At 35.9% G+C, this 19,489-nt stretch overlaps 2 long non-coding RNA genes across 2 annotated transcripts in view; one reads left to right on the plus strand and one right to left on the minus strand.

Moving 5' to 3' along the window:
• Window positions 1-1,785, plus strand: part of LOC121036071 (uncharacterized) — a 2,772-nt gene extending 987 nt beyond the window's left edge. Inside the window, exon 2 of the long non-coding RNA XR_005793220.1 lies at window positions 203-1,785. This is a non-coding gene — a long non-coding RNA (uncharacterized LOC121036071). The remainder of the gene's footprint in view (window positions 1-202) is intronic.
• The window catches only part of LOC121036070 (uncharacterized), a 384,864-nt gene that overhangs the window by 81,047 nt on the left and 284,328 nt on the right, over window positions 1-19,489 (minus strand). The gene's annotated exons all lie outside the window — the stretch shown is intronic.

Raw genomic sequence — 19,489 nt, forward strand, 5'->3', positions numbered from 1 at the left:
AAAAAAAAAAAAAAAAAAAAAAAAAAAAAAAAAAAAAAAAAGTACTTGGATTCTTCAGCAAGCAGAAAGGGTATTAACATTAAAAAAAAATCAGCAGTAAGAAAAGCCAAAAAACAAAAAGCACATACAATTTTAAGATTCACTTGTTATGCCTCAATATTCTGTTTATATTTTTCTTTCTTTTTTTTTTTTTCCTATTTAGAGATAAGCAGCAGAATTTATCAGGCGTGAAAGGGACAGCCTCCTGGTGGCCTGCCAAAAACCCAGAATAAAGGCGAAGTTGTGCTTCAAAGCTCAGTCGCTTGCTGAGTCTGGCTAAAGTCAAGTATTAAGATCCACCATTTTCTGAGCCATGCTAGAAAAGAAGAAAAAAGTCAGGACGGTTGCTGCTTTCCAAGTCTCCGTTGGCACCATCACAAAATCTCAGTCGTAAGGTCACATGATTCTCTGCCAAATGTAGAGTGCATTCCCATCAAACCATTCTGCTGATACTGCGAAGGCAGCTATTGTCTCGTTTAGACCCAAAGTTCAGCCCACTCTTCATTGAATTAGCTGAAAAACGCATCACCTTTGGGGGCTGGGAGTCATGGAAACGTCTACCTGGCAAGCTGCCCACTTTTTCTGCCCATCAACCAGAGATGGAATTGTGCTGCCTGATGCAATGAGGACTTGGAATGTGAAGACTCGTCCAAAGTGAATCTGATTCTTGCAACGCCTGTTTCAGTTTGCACAGAAAACTCTGGCTTCTTTTATTTAAGGTGGTGGGGGGGAATCTTTCCTACTAACTGTAGCAAATAAAGGTCTGAACATGCCTACTCTGCAACTTTATTTCACAACACACCCAAATGGTTCTCAAATGAAAAGACGGAAGCCCTGCAAGTGTTCTGAGTTAAAGGCATCCCATCCTCTGTCTCCTACTCCTTACTAATACATGCAACAAGCTCAGGACATTTGTTTTAGTCTCTCACATTAAGATTAAAAATCTGTGCGATTCTTCTTGCTTTCTATTACTTTCTGATTTTATCTGGCACACGTTTTGTACTACATGGCCACAAAATCCACTAGCAACAGTGGGGATGCATTATTGCTTCAATCTCCTTCAAAGTGGTCCCCAGAGAGAGCTAGTTGTCTCTTCAACCACACAAAACCTTGCAACTGGGTTCTGTGGTAATCCTCATCGGTACCTAGCACAGCTGCTCTGCTGGTTTGCTGAGAATGACTCATGTAAGTAGTGCTCTTTCTGTTCCTTCGCTAGCTACAGTTTGCCTGTTTGGCATGAAAGATGCCTTTGAAAGATGTAGGGAATGTTATCAACACCTCTCAGGCAATAAAATGAAATGGTTCCCCCTCCCCAATGAATTTCCATTCTAGCAGGCGACCAAAGTTCCCATGGAGGAACATTTCCAGACTTTCTAACAAAAGTACAGTGAATTAAATCTTTCACCATTTCCTTAAGCAGAATCTAAAGCCAGGCGGGAAAACGAGCATTATTAGTATTTAAACCAAACATACTCAGTAGTACTAAAAAGAATCGTGTTCTTCTCCTCCATTAAAAAAAATGGTTCGGTAATGGGAGATCTTTATCTGAAGTATAATTATGCTTGCAAAAAAATTATTTGCAGGACTTTACCAAACGATGGGCTAACATTATCCCTCCTCCATGGATATACAGCCACACAACACACATTGCATGACAAAGGTTTAAAGATAATCAAACCACGATTTAACTAAAAATCAATCATCATCATCAAAAAAAAAAAAAAAGATTCAGGGATCTAGGAAACAGACCCTAAAAATAGTCTAGGTCTTTTTATGCCATGTTCTTTGGGTCACTTCTTTTGAAATGATAGGAGGGAATATGCACATGTGCACACATGCTCACATGCACACACACACACACACACACACGGGAACCATTCTGGCATCTTCCCCACTTGTAATTCAAAATACAAACAATTCTAAACCATAAAACAAAAACTGACACATGTGCTGAAATTAAAATTGCTTTCTTCTAGGTTGCAAAATTCTGGACAAATTTTGCTAATGCCCTAAGCACATGCTTGGAGTGCCTGGTGGAAATCAAGCATGGGCTACAGACACATATGTCTCATGCTTCAGCATAGCAAGAATCAAGTAGATATGCTCTTACAGAAAGAAAAATTTAGATTTTCAGTTCTCATTCACTTACTCAGCAGGAATTTATTAAGTACTAGAATGTGGGTTGGCCTTGTGACAGGCACAGGGTAATAGCAATGAATCAAATGAACCTGCCCCCCCCCCCCCCCCGCCCATGCGGGAGTCATTCAGAGAGAACTTTCAAGTGAGAAAAGCTCACTTCTAAATGTAAGTGTCTCAATAAATGCTAAAGGAGACTTTATTGGTGATAAAGGAATCAAGAAACAAACTAGCAGAAATTGGAAAGTAGAAGTGAAATGGGTATTGAAAAGTACATTACAGATAGAGATGTGTTGTTTCAAGTTTTCTCTTTTTTAATAGAAAATTTATTAGTCAGTTTTGAATCATTCTGTTTAAGTTCCTTAAAGAAACTACTGTGAAAATTGAATATGCTGCCTTCCCAATTAAAAAAATATATATATAAAACGGAAAAAAAAGAAAGAAACAGGTGAAATTCACTTCCAGGAAGATGCAGTAGATAGTTTTTCCTAATCCTTCTGCTAGGTACAACGAAAAATCTCTGGACATCATACGTAAGACAAATGTAAGGAGACTCTGAAAGATGAAGAGAAGAAGACAGAACAGCTAGGGACCTTAGGACCCAAGGAACAACATCGTGGCTAATTCCTTGGATTTTAGTTTTGCCTCATATATCCAAACTTCAAGCTGAAGAAGCTGACAACCCAGAGACACCAACTGGTGCAGACCAGAGAAGCCCCCAACAAAAGCCTGTTCTCTGTAGCCAAAGAACCAAGAAAGCAGCAGCACAGAAAGACAGAAAGCACTGGGACAATACCACTTTGCTCTAGTCAGACACCACACACACAGCCATCCCTAACCTGCAAAGGCCCAATGAGGAGCCTCCTACTGACCCTTGTTAGGCTAGAACAAAGCATCCTAACCTCCTCTCCCCAATCCTAGGGTGGTGTAAGGAAGTCTGAGTAGGGAATTGGGATTGGGACTTTTGTCCCTGTCAGCAGATAACAAAGTCTCTACCCTAACCTGATGTATTATCATCAGTAGACTTCAGATAGGGATCCTGGACTTCCACTGCAACTCAGTAATAATGAGACACTCTTCTCTCTCCCTACTAAGGTTGTGTTGGACAGAGAAGGTCAAGTGGAGAGTTGGGACATTAGAAACTGCCCAACCCTACAATTCCCCAACCTGTAAGGTACCAGCAAAGGCCATCATGGGAGCAATAACAAACCACTCCCATTACTCCTAGCCAATAAAGTATCAATGGATGCCTAGTGGGGAACAGGAACACTCACCACCACCCAGCAGTAACACAGAGCCCTCCCACTCAGGAGTCAATGCTAGCCAGGAGGGAGAGACCTGGACTTCCATCTATACCTGCAATGACAAGTGTACCCCCTTTCTCTGCTGGAGTAGTGTCAGAGGAATCTAGATAAAATCAAAAGTTTAAATAATAGTAATAATAAAATTAAATAATAATATAAAACTGAAAATAATCTGTCATATAATGAAGCAGAATCATCTCTAAATAAACATTAAAAAAATTAAAAAAAAAAGGGGGGCGGCTGGCTCACTTGGTTAAGCATCCGACTTCAGCTCAGGTCATGACCCCACAGTTCGTGAGTTCAAGCCCTGCATCGGACTCTGTGTTGACAGCTCAGAGCCTGGAGTCTGCTTTGTACTCTGTGTCTCCCTCTCTCTCTGCCCCTCTCCCCCTCATGCCCTGTTTCTGTCTCTGTCTCTCTCTCTCTCAAAAATAAATAAACATTAAAAAAAAGAAACATCTCAAACTAAATGTAAAAAGACATCAATACTTGTGAACACCAAGGTAATAGAGATATTAGAATTATCTCACAAAGATTTTAAAGTGGCCATCATGAAAATGCTTCAGTGAGAAATTATGAACATGGCTGGAACAACAAAAAAAATTAAAAGTGTTAGCAAAGACATAGAAGCTTTCTAGAATAACCAGATGGGAATTTGAGAACTGAAAAACATGGTAACTATGATAAATAAAAAAAAAATGCAGGGAGCAAAGGAAAGAACCAGTGAATAAGAAGAGAGAACAATAAAAATTATCCAATCTGAACCAGACAGAGGAAATATACTTTAAAAAAGTAAACAGAGACTTAGGAAACTGTGGAACTATACTAAAAGATAAAACATTTGTGCCACTGGAGTCCCAAAAAGAGAGGAGAAAGAGGGTAAGGCATAAAACATGGTAAAAAATGGCCCCAAACTCCCAAAAGTTAGCAAAAGGCATGCAGATTTAAGAGTATGAACACACCACAAGCAAGGAAAAAAGCAAAGAAATCCACACCAAAACATATCATGGTCAAACTTCTGAAAACTAAAGACAAAGAAAAAATCTTGAAAGCAGCAAGAGAAAAACATAACCTTACCTTCAGAGGAAAAACAATTCTGACAAGTAAATTTCTCATCAGAAACCATGGAGGCCAGAGGAAGGGATACAACATTTTTAAAGGCTGAGAAAAAGAGCTGTCAGTCCAGAACCCTATATCCATGGAAAATATCTTTTAGGAATGAAGGGGAAATCAGGACATTATCAGACGAAGGAAAAATAATATAATTTTTCAACAGTAGACCCACCTTAAAAGAATAGCAAAGGAAGCTGTCTAAATAGAAAGGAGATGATAAAAGAACCGTGGACTTTTAGAAAGGAATAAAGAATTCAATAACAAATTTATGAGTAAAAATAATAGACTTTCCTTCTCTGAGGTTTTCTAAATTATGTTTGATGGTGGAAACAAAAATTTAACAATGTCTAATGTGGTTCTAAGTGTATATAGAGGAAATATTTAAGACAATTATAAATGGGTATGGACAAAAGTACAAAAAGGGAGGTAAGGTTTCTGATTTCACTAGGACTAGTAAAATGTACACCTGTTGTACACTGTGGTAAGTTATGTATATATGATCTAATACATAAAACAGCCTCTATAAAAACTACATTAAAGAAATACACTGAAAAATACTAGGTAAGTCAAAATTCTAAAAATTCTAAAAATTGTTTCAAAAACCCACAGGAAGGCAGGAGATATGACAAACAAAGAAGAAAAAAACAAAGAAGAAACTGGTGTGCTTAAGCTATAACATATCAAAAATTAAATTGAATGTAAATTGTCTGAATATACCAATTAAGTGGCAGAGATATGCTTAGTGGATTTTTAAAAAGATGGATGAATTATATACTGTCCAAAAGGAACTCAATTCAAATACAATGATATACACAGGTTGAAAGTAAAAACATGGTAAAACATGTATGTGTGTTATGTGTTTATGTTATATGTTATACCTATACATAGATATATTATATCTGTTTTATGTAAACATTAATTAAATAAAGCAGGAGTGGCAACATTAATATCAAGTAAAAGAACTTCAATAAAAAATTACCAGAGACAGAAATAAACATCATAAAATGATAACAAAGAATATCCAACAAAACAACATAACAATCTTGAATGCACATACACAAAAGAGGTACAAAATATGTGGAGTAAAAGTGGTAAAATAGAAAGAAAAATAGACAAATCCATGATTACAACTGTAAACTCAACGTACCTCTCAACAATTGACAGAACTGACAGAAAATTAGCAAGCATACAGGAACTTAATATCATCAACAAACAGGATCTAAATGATATTTCTAGAATGTACACCCAACAAAAGAGGAATACACATTCTTTTCAAGTGCCCATAAATATATTCCAACATAGGCCATATCCTGGTCCATAAAGCAATTATCAACAAATTAAAAACAAGTGAAATCATACAATGTTTTCTGACCAAAATAGAATCAAACCAGAAAACAGTAGTAGACAGATAACAGGAAAATCTCTAAACACTTGGAAACTAATCAACACACTTCTAAATAATCCATAGGTCAAAGAGGAAGTCTGAAGAAAAAAAAAAAACACTGGAGTAAATGAAAATGAAAATAGAACATAGTAAAACTTGCAGGACACAGCTATAGCAGTGCTCAGAGGGAAATTGATAGCTCTAATTGCATACATTAGAAGAGAAAAGTCTCAAATCAATAATCCAAACTCCAACCTCAACAACCAAGAACAAGAAGAGTAAAATCAATCTAAGGCAAAAATACTACTACTACTACCATCAGTACTACTAAGGATAAGGATAAGAGCACCAATAAATGAAACTGAAAACAGAAAAACAATAGAGAAAATCAATGAGGCTATGAGTTGGTTCTTTGAAAAGATCAATAAACTTCTTGGCAAGGCTCCAGGATTCCTGACAAATAAAAAAGAGAGAAGACACAAATTGCCAATCAGGAATGAAACTGGTATATCACTACAGACACGTAAAGACAATACTGGAAAACTACAAACACTAAACACAGAACTTAGACAACTCAGATGAAGTGGACCAATTCTTCAAAAATACAAATTACCCCCAACTCACCCAATATGAATAACCATTTAACTATTAAGGAAATCGAATTTATAATTTAAAACTTGTCTCAAGAAGAAAACTCCAGGCCCAGATGGTTTTGTTGGATAATTCTAACCAATATTTAAAGACGATTTAACACATATTCAATACAATTGTTTTTAAAAAATCCAAGAGGGGAAAATTTCCAATTTATTTTATGACTCTAATATCATCCTGATACTAAACCCAGCCAACATAGTAGAAAAAAGAGAAACCCATAGACCAATATCCCTAACAAACATAGACTTAAAATCCTTCATACTATACTAGCAAATACAACTCAGCAATATGCAAAAAGAATTGTATACCATGACCACTTGAAGGTTATTCCACAGATGTAAATCTGTTCCAATATTCTGAAATCAAACAACATATTCACCATATTAATGGCTAAAGAAGAAAATAACATGATGATACGAATAGATGCAGAAAAATTCAGCACCCATTCATGATTGAAACTCTCCAACAACCAGGAATAGAGGGAAACTTCCTCAATCTGACAAAGATCTCCTATATAAAAAAACCCACTATAGTTAGTATCCTACTTCATGGTGAAAAACTAAATGCTACCCCCAAGATCATCAATAAAGCAAGGATGTTCACTATCACCATCTGTTCGATTTAGTGCTTTGAGTTCTAATCTAGCTGGTGTAAATAAGGCAAAAAGAAAATAAAATAAAAAGGAAATAAAATGTAGAAATATAAACACAACATGATTAAAATCACTCAAAATTTAAATACTTGGGTATAGATCTAACAAAATGTACAGAACTTGTATGCTGAAAACTATAAAATGTTGATGAAAGAAACCTGAGAGATCTGGGGCGCCTGCATGGCTCAGTCGGTTAAGCAACCAATTCTTGATTTCAGCTCAGGTCATGATCTCATGGTTTGTGAGATCAAGCCCCCATGGGTTCTGCACTGACAGCACAGAGTCTGCTTGGGATTCTCTCTCTCCCTCTTTCTCTTCCCTTCAGCTGCTCATATTCTCACATGCCTATGAGCTATGTAAAAAAAAAAAAAAAAAAAAGAACTTAAAGAAAAAAAGAAAGAAACCCAAGAGACCTGGAAAGACATATCATATTCATGGATTGCCAAGTCTCAGCATATTAAAGATGTCAATTCTTCCCAAATAGATATAAAGGTTTAACAAAATTCTCAACAAAATTCAGGGAAACTTTTTGTAGATATATATAAAATTATTCTAAACTTCACATAGAAGAAACTAGAATAGCTAAACCAATTTTGTTAAAAAATATGTTGGGATGAATTGTCTAATTTCAAGACTTATTTTATAACAGTATATCATTTAATATACTAATATTACATTAATATTATATGTCTATATAATAGGATATTATTATAGTAAATACAACAATAGATTACTATTTGATTGTAATCAAGACTGTGTGGTATTGGCAGAGGTATAGGCAGGTCAATGAAACAAAACATGGAATTTAGAAATAGACCCACACATATATGCCCAACTGACTTTTAACAATGACACAAAACCAATACAATGGAGGAAAGGTAGTTTTTTCAACAAATGGTATTGGAGTAATTGATCATCCACAAGCACAAAAATAGGGAGAGAGGGAGAGGGAGAAGGAGAAGGAGAGGGAGGGAGAGAGAGAGAGAGAGACTTGAAATCCCAGAGTGCTAGTCAATGAACAGTGATTTGATTGGCTAGGAAAAATTAGCTTGGGGAAATGTTCTCAATCAGGGGGATGACAGATTCTTCTGTAAAGGGCTGGGTAAGAAATGTTTTAGGTGCTGCTGGTCATATGCTCTTTGTTGCAATTACTCCTCCCGCTAGTGCCGTATGAAAATAGTCCTAGACGATGCATAAGTGAAAGAGTGTGGCAGTGTTCCAATAAACTTTATTTATGGGCAACAAAGTTTTAATTCATCAATTTTCACATACAAAATGTGTTTGCCTGCTTTTTCAAACACACATAAATATAAAAATCATTCTTAGCAAATAGCCTACAAAAACAGGTCCTGGATTTAGCCCGTGGGCTATAGTTTGCTGCCCTCTCAGCAAAATAACTTTTCTGGAATCATCTACTGTCTCATGATTCAGTTTCATTTCCTTCTCTTCTTGAACATCTTCTACATTTCAAAGCTGCTAACTGCTCCCATTTAGGAATTCCTCATCACTGTCTTTCCATCTATATTTCCCCGGCTCAGGGTATCAAGCGATACAAACACAAGTTTAACTGTTAAAATGTGGAGCTTGGGACAAAGTAGAAAATTGGATAACTACCATGTTTTGTTTACATTTATTCATAATTTCAGTGAGAAATAATGTTTCCTTTTGCATGCCCTGAGAATCTTTAAAAGAGGAAACTGTATGAGCAAATGACTTGAAACATTCGAATTTATTTAGACCAGAAGTTGAAAAAAAAAAAAAAAAGTAAAAGATAGAAAAGCAAAAAGAAACAGTGTGGCTTCCGTAGGATATAGAAGAAAGTTGTTCACAGAGAGTAAATCCTAAAAGTTCTCATTGCAAGGAGAAACTTTTTTTTTTCCTTCTTCCTTTTCATTTTATTGCACCTATATGAGAAGATAGATGTTAGCTGAACCAGTTATGGTAACCATTTCACAAGATACGTAAATCAAACCATCATGCTAAATGCTTTAACTTAAAGAGTGATATATGCCAATTGTTTTCCAATAAAAGTGGGGAGAAAAAGAAACTGGTATGTTGTGGTTATAGGTGTCACTTACATGGTAGTGGTGGGGGTTGGGGGGTAAGAGATGGCATTAAAAAGCAGAAAAGAAGGAGCTCATGAAATTAAAAAAAAACAGATTGAAATTAACTTACTTAAATAAATTAATTAGACTGAGATGGCTTAATGTCCTAGAAGCCTTTATAAGCAAATCAAAACCCGGGTTGCCTGAGTGGCTCAGTAAGTTGAGTGTCCGACACTTGAATTTGGCTCAGGTCATGATCCCAAGTCATGAGATCGAGCCCTGCTACAGCCCCATAGCTGGCTCCGTGATGAGCGTGGAGCCTGTTTAAGATTTCTTCTCTCTCTCTCCCTCTCCCTCTCTCTCTCTCCCCCTCTGCCCTTCTCCTCCCCCACTTTCTCTCTAAAATAAAATATTGATATTTGTATTTACATTTATTTATATTCACAAACCAAGACCTATGCCCCAAGGTTAAGAAAGAGAAAACTGGGGCATCTGGGTGGCTCAGTCATTTAAGCTTTGGACTCTTGGTTTCAGCTCATGTCACGATCTCATGGTGCATAGGTTTCAGCCCCATGGTCCAGGGCCTGCTTTGGATTCTGTCTTCCTCTCCCTCTGCCCCTTTCCCTGCTCATGAGCTTGCACTCTCTCAGTCTCTCAAAAATAAATAAATAAACGTAATAATAAAAAAAGAGAGAAACCTAAAGACAACCAATCACAGACAACTAGGTGTTTTCAAATAAGGCAACTGCTTAAGCAATGGCCAATCAAATAATTTCTTGCCCTGCTTCTGTATCTTCTCTATAAAAGTCTTACCCCTAATGCCCATTGATGGAGCCCTTCTGAGCACTTCTAAGTGCTTTTGGTTTGGAGCTGCCTGATATGAATCAATTTTTGCTCAAATAAATGATTAAAATTTTTAATATGCCTCACTTAATCTTTTAACAAAATTAAACTTAGGTCGTCAGGAGAAAATAAAACCACACCAAGCACAAAATGAAATTTAAAAGCAAAGCCTAGATGGAGTAAGGATCGTATATAATAATTTGTATATTCCTGTAGTCAAAATTTTCATTGAGGTCATGTAGGTAGAGGGGCAAGCTTCTAATGGAATTATTATTTTCATGAAATATAAGATTTTTTCCACAAATTATGTTTAAAGACACTATAGGCCGCAGTTATTAAATCATAAATGAAGGACATCCTGGAGTCCTTAGACAATACTGTCTAGAATTTCTTTAGAAAATTAGAATAGACAAAGAACAAAGCATTTTTTAGAAATTAACTTCAAGTATTTATTAAAGAAAATTAAATTGATTATTATTTTTACCCTTATGATCAACTAAAAATGAAGGCACATTAAGAACTAATGACCGTTCATTATCTTTTTTATCAAATGATAAAAATTGATGAAAACATTTCAATTGGAATGAGAAGTTTTAAATAAACATAATTTCTTAAAATAGTGACCATAAAGTAAAATGAGATTTATATCATACTGATGAGTTAATATGCATATTTAAAAATCCTGTTAAAAAGCTCTTTAATAGAGGAGCACCTTGGTGGCTCAGTCGGGTCAGCATGTGACTCTTGATTTCAGCTCCAGTCATGATCTCAGGTTCGTGAGATCAAGCCCACATCGGGCGGCATGGATCTCTCTCTCCTTCTCTCTTTGCCCCTCCCCCACTCATGCCTTCTCTCTCTCCCTTTCTCTCTCAAGATAAACTTAAAAAAACCTCTCTAATAGATACACATAAATATTAATTTTTATTGAGAATTCTCAAATTATAGGTCTGGTGCTAAGCAATCTATGTGATTCGGTTGATAATTCTAAGATGGACTTCTCCAATCCAACTTCTATGAGAGTGAAGAGTATCATACATGTATGGTTATCTTTGCTGGTACAACACTACTCATCACATGTTGGAGAAAAGCATGCTATTTTTAAGTGTGTGATAACATGGGTGTTTTAAGTGGCTTAGGGTTTTAACCATTACTTTTGCAGTAACTATGGAATTGTGCATTTCAATTTTTATTTTTCAAAACAAGAACCTGAATAATTTGAAATTTTCAGCATATGGATCTTTTCTAGGTAATTTTTAAAAATGCCTTTTTTGCCGCTTTTGGCTATCTGGGCCTCCTCAGATCTAGAGGTTTGGCCCACAAGTAATTAGTAGGTTCTTTTAAACTTTGGCTAACTTACAAATTTGAAGTACCAAAATCATCTCCTGAACATACCAAATAGATTATAAGGACCTGAAATAAATTGATACAAGATTAAGAAAAAAAAATCAAGCTCCCAAATTCAAAGTGTATGTTGTAAATGCTCTCTTTTCTTGGGTCTTTTAAATTTTTTTTAATGTTTATTTATTTTTGAGAGAGAGGGGGGCTGGGGGGAGAGAGAGTGGGGGAGGGGCATAGAGAGAGGGAGACAGAATCTGAAACAGGCTCCAGGCTCTGAGCTGTCAGCACAGAGCCCGCTTGACGTGGGGCTTGAACTCACGAACCATGAGATCATGACCTGAGCTGAAGTCGGACGCTTGACCAACTGAGTCCTTTCTTGCATCTTTTAATAGGTCTAGTAATATATTAAGAGAATGAAAAGGTAAATCATATCAAGTTTAAATTAATATATTTGGATAGTTAAAAATGTTACAGACTGGTAAAACCGTTGGTTATCTTATTAATCTGATTTTGCTTAAGAAGAGCATTATCTTGGGGCGCCTGGGTGGCTCAGTCGATTAAGGGACCTATTCTTGATTTTAGCTCAGGTCATGATCATACTGTCGTGGGGTTGAGCCCCACCTGGAGCCTTGTGTTGGCTCCTCGCTGGGCATGGAGCCCACTTGGGATTCTCTCCCCTCCCTCTGCTTTTCCCCCACACGCGTGTGCACAAGGTTCTCTCTCTCCATAAAAGAAATAAAAGGAAAGCATCTCAAATATGGGTGATATTTTATTTCTTGGCTTACAAACAAGTGAGGCTCACATATTAAGCAGTCTTGTAAGTCTGGCATCTTTTTTGCGCACTTAGTAGCTATGCTTTTTATATAAACTAATTTCAGGTTTCATGGGAATGAAGAGCTAGAACTTCTGTTTAGCAAAATGAAAGTTTTTTTATTAGAGTTAAGCACCAAAGTCATAAAACCAAGGCGTTCCTTTCTACTTAATGGGAAGCACTATGAGGGTTTCCTTGACTTAATATTAAATGTTCATATAACTTCACTAATTGTATCTCCAGAAGTAAGTGGAAAAGCTTTTAGAAATGAGCAGAGCATAAGCCAAAGAAGTCCAGTCAAAATCTGATCCGAGGGGCACCTTGATGGCTCAGTCTGGTTAAGCATTGGACTCCTGATTTCGGCTCAGGTCATGATGTCACTGTTTTGTGAGATCAAGCCCCACTGTCAGTGTGGAGTCCGCTTGGAATTCTCTCTCTCCCTCTCTCTCTCTCTCTCTCTCTCTCTCTCTCTCTTTCAAAATAAATAAATAAATAATAAATAAATATTAAAAAAATAAGATCAAATCCTAGATCTGAGGCAATATTGGGAGTACTGCTGGGAAGGACATGACTTCACTATTCCCTTTTAGGAACTGGAACTATTTGACAGGACTGTTTCTCCACATTCAAATGAATATGCTCAAGTGATGTCCCAGTGTAATGTAAGGATGTTTGGTAAATCAAAGCCGGAATAATAATTAATTAATGCCATCCCAGAAAGGTAAAAGCAGTCCATTTTAGAATGGATTCAAGTGTCTCAGTGCACTTGAGAGGCTGCACCTTGGTTTTCTGTTCACCACATCTCTCCAGACTTTTTCCAGGGTCTGTTCTCAATACTTTTGAAGTCACGTATGACCTGACTTTACTCTCACACATGTACTGCCTATTACTGGTACTTTAAAATAATTTTGATTTCAGATAAAATTGCCCTCAACCTCCCTGCCAACTTGTGGTTGTGCTGGTTGGTGTTGTGCCATTCTGCAGGTCTGCATATCTTCTGTATGTGTGATGACAGATTCTCTTTAGAAGGGGTGTGGCTGAACCAAGAGTGGGCAGAATTAGCGAAACATGGATTAGTCATATGCTGCCATCTGTAGTCAATTGTGATAAATTTATTCCAGGTCCATAATGGGAATTCTCCAGATTATTCCCATATTGGTGGTCTGACTGCAATCATTTTTTTACATCTCTCTGGGAGAAGCAAATGAAAATTCCACGGGATACTTACATTTGGAGTCATGTCATGGGCTACAGAAGGAACTTACTGTTCATATTTTGCATGTAATCTTTTCTCTATTATGAGGTTAATATGAGTGACAACTCTGTTTTTTGTTTATCAACAACCTTCATTTGTGGGTAATGCAAGGATAATTTTATTCATATTTCCTTTATGAATTAAGAGCATTTTTTAATTACCCAAAACACTATGTGTAACTAAAAAAATAGAAGTGATTTGTACATGAATTGAAAACACTTTAATCTGTTCTTTTCCCTATTGTTCCCAAATTCTTTAGCAGTAAGAAAGATATTACAGGGGCGCCTGGGTGGCGCAGTCGGTTGAGCGTCCGACTTCAGCCAGGTCACGATCTCGCGGTCCGTGAGTTCGAGCCCCGCGTCAGGTTCTGGGCTGATGGCTCAGAGCCTGGAGCCTGTTTCCGATTCTGTGTCTCCCTCTCTCTCTGCCCCTCCCCCGTTCATGCTCTGTCTCTCTCTGTCCCAAAAATAAATAAACGTTGAAAAAAAAAATTAAAAAAAAAAAAAAAGATATTACAGATATCGTCAGAGAATGCAATATACACATATTACTTTTCAGTACTGAAACTTTATGTGAACAGGGAAATCACATTTAAAAACATGATATGTGATAGATGTGTGTGTGTGTGTGTGTGTGTGTGTGTGTGTATAGCATATTTTAACTTACCAAACAGAACGTATTATCATAACTTTAGTTTTACAGGTAGGTTTAGTTTTATAGGTGTCATTATTAAGAGCTTTGGTTATTGAACTTTGGTTGAACACAGTGTCCCAGTTCTGTAATGGAGCATGACAGTCTTTCACAAACAAGAAGGTAGATCAAGAGAATGAAAAGACAAGCCACATACTAGGAGAAAATATATGCAAAAATCCATCTGATAAGATTATATATCTATATCTATAGACATATAGATATAGATCTATATAGATATATAGATATAGATCTATAGATTATATAGATATATAGAGATATATAAGATTATATATATCTATATCTATATAGATATAGGTATATATCTATAGATATATAGATATACAGATATAGATATATAGATATATACTTGTTATCCAAGATGTATAAAGAACTCTAAAACTCAACAATAAGAAAACAAACAACCTAATTAAACAATGGGCCAAAGCCCATAACAGACACCTTGCCAAAGAAAATACACAGACGGCAAATAAGCATATAAAAATATGTTCCACATCATATGTTATCTGAGAAACGCAAATTAAAACAACAATGAGATATCACTACACACTTACTAGAGTGGCCAAATTTTGAAACACTGACAACTCCAAGTGCTGACAAGGATGTGGAGCAATGGGACCTCTCCTGCATTGCTGGAGGGAATGCAAATTGGTACAGCCACTTTGGAAGACGTTTTAGGAGTTTTTACAAAACTAAACATACTCTTATACTATATGATCCAGCAACTGTGCTCCTTTGTATTTACTCAAAGGAGTTAAAAACATACATCCACACAAATCTACACACATATGTTTATAGCAACAGGTTAGAAGGAAAGAAGGGGCGATAAGGCCCAGCACAGTGAAACTACTCTGTTTATTGTAACAGTTACAGCTGTCATTATATATTTGTCCAAACCCACCCGAAGTACAACACTGAGAGTAAATCCTAGTGTAAAACTTCATGAACTTTGGGTGATAATGATGTATTCATGTAGGTCCTTCAGTTGTGACAAACGCACCACTCTGCTGGAGGATGTGGGTAATGAGGGAGGCTATGGATATGTGGGGGAAGGTGGTATATGGAAAATTTCCCTAGAAAATCTACTCACAAAGAAGAATGTGTTCCCTTAACTTGTCAAGACATCAAGTGTCTGTGTAGCCCTACTGGACATAGTATAAAGTCAATATGAGTTTTCAAAAGTAGACTCTGGTTATTTTTCTCTAAACTACATGGTTTTTATATATTTCTATTTTTTTATTATATTTCATATTGTATGATATATATTTTATAATTTGAGTTTCAACAACTTCATTTACTTTTCTTTCTTTGTCTCTGTCAGGATGTTAATGTTTTCCTATCTGTCAGGGTCTATGCCAGCTCCTTATTTGCAGAATTTAATCTGCTGTGGCCTAGAAATAAACATATAACCAAAACATTATAGTAGTGTCCAGGTTGCCATCATTCAATTAATAGTTAATAAATAATGAGTATTATATATGTGCAAGGTGCTACGCAAGAAATAGGCCCATATCTTCAAAAAGCTCAAAATCATGTAGAAATGATAAAACACGTCAGAAAGTTCTTTAACATAGGCCAAATGTTCTTCCTCCAGCAGGTTATGACAGTAAGACATAGGTACCTTTAAAAGTTGATAGGAGTGCCTGGGTGGCTCAGTCGGTTGAGCTTCTGACTTGGGCTCAGGTCATGATTTCACGGTCTGTGAGTTCAAGCCTCGCATCGGGCTCTGGGCAGACAGCTCAGAGCCTGAAGCCTGCTTCGGATTCTGTGTCTCCCTCTCTCTCTGACCCTTCCCCATTCATGCTCTGTCTCTCTCTGTCTCAAAAATAAATAAAGATTAAAAAAATTTTTTTAAATGTTGAATGTGATTGAGAATAGGTAGAAGGTTGAGTGAGAAGGGGTGAAAACACGAACTAGAAGAGCTTTACGTGGACCTACACACTGATGGTTAAGTTAAATCTGGAAATTAATTCTGTGACATATTTTGAAATTCAATCTATGCTTTAAGTATTACAAAAAAAATCATATACTTGATGGGATGTGCGCTACAAAATTTGTCTGACATTTAGTTTGAAGGTATCTAGAAGGCACCAAAAGAAGTAAGTATTTGGTGTAATAACTATTTTACCCCACAACCAATAACACACAACTTCACGCCAAAGACAGAAAAGAAGAAGATAAAGTTCAGATATAATGCATATACCTGAATAAAATAATTATTGCATGTTTTGTTTAATTAAATAGTTCACATATGACAAGGTGGACCTGAAATCCTTGACTGCTTTGAAAATAATTTTGAGTCGATTTCTAATGAACAAACTCCATGTACTGCTTGTCCAAATGTGTGTTTTCTTATTATTTGAAAATGGAAAATGATATGAAAAGAGAAAAATACGTATGTTTGTGTAGTGTTATTTACTTATAGTTGAATAATTAAAGGTATTCCTTATAATGGTTTCAATTTTAAAGAAAAGGAACATGCTATTATTTGTTATTTTCATTTTAACGTAGGAAAGAAAAGGAAGAAACTAGATCAGCAAAACTAAAAGTAATATTTACATATGCTAAATACATACTTTGGTTAAAATAATAATCTGAGACACCTTAAAATAAAATCTGTTTTAGAAAACAGCTCATAGTATAGTCAGAATTGGGTCAGGGTTGACTGTTAATTTCACTTGCTTTATTCACTTCACAAACAATGCATCAATGATCACTATGTTTAACTGAACATATCTGAATCTGATAATGGTGGTTCCTAAAAGATAAATTCCCAGGGTGTGGAGAATAGATCTATTTAGCTATTCAGTCTGAGCTTCTGAAATGTTAACATGTGCATGTGTATATACAAAAATTTTATACATATGTTGATCAAGCATGGTCAATATGTTTTATTTCAAAAGGTTTATTGCTTAGATTATACTGCAAAAATGTTTTCCCCATATACATAATAAGCATCTCAGAACACATTTATACAGTCCTATCATTATATTTAAAAACTTATTCTAGAATTGACCCTTCCTATTCCCTTCATTATCATTTACCCAAATTATATTGAAATTCCTTTCTTTAATAGGAGTAGTGAATTGTGGAAGTAGTTTTCTTTCTACAGTTCCAGGTATTCATGCTCGCAAGTAACAGGGAATTAAGTATCACCTTAAGTCAAGGAAGTGCCTTTTAAAGATTGGGGAGTCACTACAGAAGGAAGTCTCACCACAATCAGCACACCCACAGGCCCCTCTCATTTACTTACATTTCAACAGAGTCAGGAAAACTATAAAGAGGGATCCTATAAAAGAGATGGCCCTGCTGACACAGGGTTGGCCAGATATTCTGATACCCTTTTTGCACTGTGACCCTGAGTAAGTCACTTAACCAATGTATGCTGACTTCCCTCCCCTTTGCAAAAGGGATAAAGACAATAATTACCCTGTTAGCTTATTGAAAGAATTAAATAAGTTAAATAACCTAAATGGGTTACATGTCTAGTGCAGAGTAAGCATTAAATAGGAGCTATAATAGTCATTTCTTAAGACTCAGAACTTTATGCCCAATTACAAAAAAATAACAAAAATCTATTTAGCAATATTTCCCAGCAACATTTCTTTCTCTTTCTCTTTTCTTTTCTTTCTTTCTTGTTTTAGAAAAGGAGCTTTTTAAGTTTATTATTTATTTATCTATCTATCTATTTATTTATTTATTTAGACAGAGAAAGAAAGAAAGGCAGCAGTAGTGGAGGGGTAGAGAGAGAGGGAGAGAGAGAGAATCCCAAGCAGGCTTCACACTATCAGCACAGAGCCCAATGCGGGACTCGAGCTCACGGTTCGTGAGCTCATGATCTGAGTTGAAATCAAGAGGTGGACGCTTAACCAACTGAGCCACCCAGGTGCCCCCTGCCACCGGCAACATTTCTTATGAATTAGGAGTACCAGTGATACAACCATGATTGTATGTTTATGTGATGCTATATTTTACACATACCGTTTCATAATCATATCTTTAAAAGTTAAGCAGAGCAGGTGCTATGATGCTCACCTACAAATCAGTGAACTGAGGTCAGAGTGATTAACATGCTTGCTTAAAGTAATATATCTGGGATATAAAACCCAGGAACCCAGGTCACCTGATTCCTATCCAAGGGCTAGTTTTTTTTTATTATTATTCATTAGGCATGATGTTATTTAAACAGTAAATATATTAGTTTGTTGTATTTTTTTCTTTCTGTTTCTCCCTTTCTCTCTTATATCTGTCTCACTCCCTCTCTTTGCTCCCATCCTCTCCCACCACCAGTGGGGTACTAGGAATAGGAGGAGGTATAGAATATAACATTATTTTTCCTGTATAATAATATTTAATATTTTTAGCCTTGTTTAGACCATTAAATGTTGGGGGGGGTTGTTGTTACTCTTTTACATTCTTTTTCTTTTCTTTTTTTTTTTTTTGAGGGCGAAGTATAAAATTAACTTAAAATAAGTAAAAGTAAATAATTTTAACTTCGGTGAATTCTGATTATGTGGACTGCTTGCTTTATGCGGAGAAGAGCATGAGGAATGTAAGGAAAGTCCAGAGTTCTGTTTTGAGATAACTTCTGAAAAAGCAGCCGGTCAAGAATTCAAGTTGAATTATACTGTCATCCAGTTTTATCAACATAATAAACACACCAAAAGACGGCTTTTGGTGATTATTTTCATCAACAAGAGGCCTACTTTTAAAAAGCATTTCTCTTGCAGATTTTCCTATATAATCTTGAATCTTTGCAATTAAATTTTATTCTTTTCAAATATAGTTAAATCATTATTGTTAACAACTTCTCCAAAGATCAGATTAAATCTGTAAGAATCACAGGACCACATGTATTATAGAAGAGGACTGTACTAACTTAAATGTCTGTGAAGCTTAGATTTCACAAAACTCCGTGTGTCATTCTTAAATGGAAACGACATTGAAACCAAAATCTAACCAATATTTGTATATAAACTCAGGCTAAACGTTTTAGTAAGCCACAAATAACAGGTAGGATTCTTAGAGATTTTCAAACAAAACATCCTTTCTATCATAATTAAATAAAATTTATTTAAAATATGCAGTGTGGTCTGATATTTCATTTTTTAAAATACTCATTAATATGTAATATAGATTCAATTAAGGCAAATCAGAAATCCAGAAAGTCCATAAGAAAACAGATAAATATCCTATTAGACTGA

The sequence above is a fragment of the Herpailurus yagouaroundi genome, unplaced genomic scaffold (assembly GCF_014898765.1).
Source record: "Herpailurus yagouaroundi ecotype Mexico unplaced genomic scaffold, PumYag 162, whole genome shotgun sequence".
Classification (NCBI taxonomy): Eukaryota; Metazoa; Chordata; class Mammalia; order Carnivora; family Felidae; genus Herpailurus; species Herpailurus yagouaroundi.